Source organism: Phalaenopsis equestris, unplaced genomic scaffold, assembly GCF_001263595.1.
Source record: "Phalaenopsis equestris unplaced genomic scaffold, ASM126359v1 Scaffold212320, whole genome shotgun sequence".
In the NCBI taxonomy this organism is placed as follows: Eukaryota; Viridiplantae; Streptophyta; class Magnoliopsida; order Asparagales; family Orchidaceae; genus Phalaenopsis; species Phalaenopsis equestris.
Genome location: NW_018231255.1, coordinates 112,136 through 117,796, shown reverse-complemented (window position 1 = coordinate 117,796; position 5,661 = coordinate 112,136). Strand labels below are relative to the sequence as shown.

Sequence of the window (5,661 nt, the reverse complement as noted above, 5' to 3'; positions counted from 1 at the left end):
ATTTTTGTCCTAAATTCATCTACTAGGATCCTTTGAGATTCAATAAAGTCATAGCCTAGGGTTTGGTAGCTAAACCTTTATCTACTCATTTAATTCAAATTTTCTTGCAATATTGTATACATGCCTTGAAAGTACTGAACTTTTAGGTGGTGAAACGGGAAGACTCTCCAAGTATGCTTTGACAGTTTATAATATTGACTTTTCTTATGTTTTTTGCATTGTACTTTTATTTTTATAAAAATTGCATGTTAAATAAAGATGTCACCCTACATGAAAATCAAAGCTGCTAGGATAGCCATAAAACCAAGACCAAAACTAAAATCAACCAAGATAAAATCTACCGCCAAAACATTTAAAAAATAAGACAACCTAAACTTTAACCACAAACATCACAAAATAGCAATTACAACTAAATTAAGACGTCTCTATCGGATGATCGGGAATCCCTCCGAATAGGTAACCTACAGTTGCTAACGAGACTTCTTACGGTCTAAATGAAAGTGTTCTAAATGAAAGTGAAAGTGTGGAACTCATTAAGTTGAGTTCAGTAAGTTCATTTGAACTAAGTGAATCTGATAGAAAATAGTGGTGCTAGAATGAGGGAAATGTAGGATCCTAATCGGTGTTGCTCTAATCAACTTTAATATGCTCCATAATATTTAAGTGAACATAAACATAGGGACATCTTATTTGACATCATAACCTGACACATTAGAAAACCTAAATTCACCACGACGAGGAGCTTGGAGTTCGCATTGTGGGCAGCATGGTCATCTTCAACAGCAAGAGGATCTACAACAACATATCTTTCCTTAGAATTAAATAAACAAGCTATAGGATTTTGAGGTTGTTTGCTTATGCAACATAAATCCTCAAACTTTTCTTTAGGCCTTTGTATAGCTCTGTTGTACAATCTAAGCCCTAACTCTTCTTAGGATTTCGAGGTTGTCGTTTGTTACGACCTAAATCTTCACATCTTTCAGGCTATTTTTGTGATTGTTTCACATGGATGTAAGCCCTAACTAATAAAATTGGCAAGATGAAATACTTTAGTATTTCTCCTCAAAACTAAAGCCAAATCATAGAATAACTTGGGAAGTCACTGAGGTTCTCCTCAGGATCTGTGACATCCCTTAGTTTTTCCTCCTTTGGATTCTACAACAAAATGTTCCAAATTTGAATCATTCCCCTTTCACATCTCTTTGTCCGATATCGTTGAAAAGTCCCATCCTTTTGACCTCTTTAAAAATAACGTTTCCTGATTTTTATCGAGAGTTTTCTTGAGTGACTTCGGTCATTTCAGATGTAATTAATTATAGGGGTTTGCGCTTGTAAGAAGCTTTTACGAACCCAGCTCAATATAATCCCTATTTAATTCTTCATATTAAATAGGGAAACTTGCCGGCAAATAAAATGTTTCACGGACTAAACGGATGTCATATATTTCTTAGTTTATTTGATCTTGCCTCATCCTTAAGTCTTGTGTTTATCCTTCGAGATAGATACAGGTTTGAGGTATAATGCTCTTCCATTTAAATTATGAAAGATATGGGATCAGTTTGATTTCATAATTTTCTAAACCTATGTACATTTATATGTAAATTAAATGTCCTTCCAAAGCGGGCGGCAAAATTTCGATTCTGATAACTCACAGCTTCCAACGAGCAACTCCTCAACCCAAAAATAGTGCCGACAGAGTGTCACATTTCACTTTCAGGGAGAGTGCAAATAGATAAGGAGATAAGATTTGATGGACATAAAATTGATGTTTCTAGAGTGATAGGCTAGATTCTCTTATCAATTTGGTCTAGATATTAGAGCTAAGGTCACTGGTAATTCTTATAGAGAGGGCACAGTAGGTAATCTAAGAGTGGGAGACTAGAACCTACCCAGCACTACTGTACATGCCGACACCAACTTTAGATTAACCAATGTTCTTTATACTCGGAAGAGGTAAAGAATATGTATGCTCTTATTTGTCACAATACCACAGTTAAACCTCTAAAAATTTAAAATCATACACTGATATTAAATTATTTGCAAGAAGAAAGTCTCTTTATATATATCTTGAATTTTTTAAAAACTCTGCATTTATTTTTAACTTGCATTTATATAAATTAGTAAACTTTATTTCATTGCATAAACTACTTTAACTATTTTTTGCAGTCTTAAGTAAAGGTTTTTCATAGTTAAGATCCCTAAATTTACTTCTTTCCATTAATTTCCCTGTGGGATTAATACTGAGGTTGTTAAAGAAAACTAAACTCAATATTATTTGAAACGATATGTATACTTGCGTAGTAATCCTAGTGATAAAGCTATTAATCTAAATTTTATAATATTACATTTGTTTTCACTTGCCGCTAAATATAAATTGGGTCAAGATTTTGGCCAAATTCGGAAACATAAATATTTGTGTTATTGTGGGTCAGGTCAGCGCCTACTTTCTATGCTCTCGGTTTCGGGACGTTTTAGAGCTTCTCTAGGCGTTTAGGTACCCAGACGGGAGCCTACAAATCAAAGTCTGGTGCCGAGGTGACTGAGATTGGCGCCCTCTTTCTAGACTCTCAGTTTTGGGCACGTGAGGGTTGTTTTGAGTGCCTACAAGCCTAGATGGATGCCTAGGCGCCGTGTGCTTGGTGATTAAACGTCAGTCTGGCCTGAAAACCCCAATTTCTACTAAAAACATTCGATGGAGGGTTTTGGTGGTCCTTAGGGTTTGAGGGATTTAAATATGACTAAAATATACTCCCATAACTTCAAAAATAAGCACTTTCATATCCATTACATAAGCGACTTTCATGCCAATGGGCGCCTCCAACTACAACGTGGGCACAATGCTCTAAACCAAGATCTTCTCGGAAATGCATGCGGAAAGTCTTATAGAGCCCTCGAGCTACGAGAGGCTACGTGTGCATGTCATATGCTGTCTAACATGCGAATAAGACATCCAACAATGTGTGACATCAAAAAATGATGCCCACAAAGATCTCTTCACCCCTTAGATCTGTGTTGGTGTCAAGTAATAATGATGCTGACATTTTAAGACACTGTATTCCAACAGTACCCAATCATGGATATTAATCACTTTTCAAAAATATAGGAACTCAAAAAATGATTATGAAAATTATTCACGCTCTTATGACTATCTATCGAAGTAGCGTATTTTCAACATATTAAATCATCGCACCTCAAAACTACAATATAGTATAAACAATCCCAATGCGTATGATATAACATTTCATAAGATTAGCGTATCTGAGTGCTAAATAAATGCAATTTCACCTAGTAAAGATATGATTTCGTAAACAATCAGTGATATGTAAAACATTGAAGTTAAGCAATAACTACTAGCATTTCAATTTCGATATGCAGTAGATATATATTCAGACAATAACATCAAAATATGCTTGAATTATATTTGACAAATTTTCAAAGATGGCTCAAGCTGTGTTATCATATTTCTTTAATATTTTTTGAATTATGTTTGAACATATTGTTTGATTATTATTAGAGTTAGGTTAGAACATGGTTTGAAAATATAATGTTTAAACATTTGTTCTAAGAATGTTCAAATGTGTTACAAATCATAATCAAACAATATAATTTGAATAAGATTTTGACATGCATATATTTCAACTATGGTCGTCATATTCTTAGAAAAATGTTTGTGCAAAGTTTGTAAAGATATTCTGACAAGGTTAAGAGGACACTCTTAGATATTTTATTTTGTACCTTCTCCAATTAAATGATATAATCTTTGATTCATTATGTAAGCATCAAATAGGATGATGCCATTAATTGTTGAAGCCATTGATGAATGAAAAAGTTGTGAACTTCACGGACATCATTGTCATTTTCCTCGCGAGTAAATGATCTTTAAGTGACATTGTGCCTATGATAAGTGAAGAAAACTTATGTGAAAAAAATGAGATGTCATTCTTCCTAATTACTGATAATATAAAATATCAAAAGTAAAAGGATTTTAAATATTGAAGTATATTTTCTTAGAAACTTAAAATGGGCACATTTCTGTAATTTCTTATATCTCTAAAATTAATTTTAAAAAAAAAAACGAAATAAAAAGGACAAAGTTAGCATTTGGGAATCGCGTGCCTGACGATAATCGACGAAGTCAAAGTCACATCCGAAGACTCGTAATTTCCACATCTCCTCCTACCAGACCACCTAAAGGCCGAAGGTACGGGCAGCTTAATCTCCATTAACTTCCCTCATCGTGCACCCTTCTCTCTCTCTCGTGTCTAGGGATCTTGACTGCAGCTCGTTCAGCAATCGCCGCCGGCAAATATGAACGGCCGGTGGGCTACCCTTTGCTCTTCCACGCTTCTGCTTCTTTCCATGGCGCTAACTACCGTGTCAGTCATGCCAGAGGACGACGCGCGGTGCCTTCGCGAACTAAGACAATCCCTCGGCGATCCCGATGGCAACCTCGCCTGGAATTTCTCTAACGGCACGGTCGGATTCATCTGTAACTTTGTGGGCGTGTTGTGCTGGAATCCCCAAGAAAATCACATCCTTTCCCTCAGCCTCCCCTCCATGTCTCTTACGGGAAGCATCCCATCTGCCATAAAATTTTGCAGTGTTGTTAACGCCCTTGACCTATCGGGTAACTCTCTCACCGGCCACATCCCCCCAGATTTCTGCGAATGGATGCCCTATTTAGTCGATCTCAATCTCTCCTGAAACAGACTAACAGGCTCAATCCCCCCTGAGCTCTCTAAATGCAGCTTCCTCAATTCTCTTACCCTCTCTTTCAACTCCCTCTCCGGAACAATTCCCGCCTCCCTCTCCCGCTTCAACCGACTGAAGCACCTCGATCTCTTTCATAATGCTCTCTCCGGCGAGATCCCACCATCCCTTGCCTCTTCATTCCCTTCTTCCTTCGTCTTTGACTCTAACAACGGCTTATGCGGCCGCCTCGTTTCATCCCACTGTGTCTCCCGCTCCCACACCATTCTCATCATCATCATTGTTGTCAGCGTCTTCGGTGCACTAGCTTCTCTTGCCCTCGCCTACTTCATATGGAGATGCTACTTCTCTGAATAGAAGAAGACCGGAGATGTTCTGGAAGATTCCAAGCAATTTGCACGCTCAATGGAGTTGTTCAATGAATCTAGACACTTGAAAAGGCTAGAAGTGTGTCTCTTGGAGTGAAATTGTGTGTCTCTTCTAATGAAGCGGTGTGTCTCTTGAAAAAAAGAGGTGTTTTGTGTGGAAAGAGGGACTTAGTGCCACTCATGAGGAGTCTAGAGGGGGATCTTTGGAGAGAAAATTGGTGTGAGTTTAGAGAGGAGATGGAGATGTAAGTTTCCACCATGTCTGGAGAGATTGGAGAGGGATTTTAAGAGATATGAGTAAAGGAATTGTATGAGCATTGCATGGATCAACACAAGACTTTGTTGGAGGGATTTTCATCTTTCTTTCAGACGCAAAAAGCTATGTATTGTGTTCTTGATTATCTTGTAAATGTTGCAAACATTTTCTAATGGATTTGATTTAATTTAATGAAGATTTCTGTTGTGTTTAATCCATGCTTTATGAGTACTTTTCTTTACTCTTTACTTTTGATATGAAATAGTTGCATGAGTAATAAAATTTGTTCATGATAGAATTGTTTTTGATTTATTGTGATGAGTAATG

The 5,661-nt window shown here is 36.9% G+C and overlaps 1 pseudogene; it reads left to right on the top strand.

The window, feature by feature from the left end:
• Nucleotides 1–4,133: 4,133 nt before the first annotated feature.
• Nucleotides 4,134–5,446, top strand: LOC110036891 (annotated as a pseudogene).
• The last annotated feature ends 215 nt before the right edge of the window (nucleotides 5,447–5,661 follow it).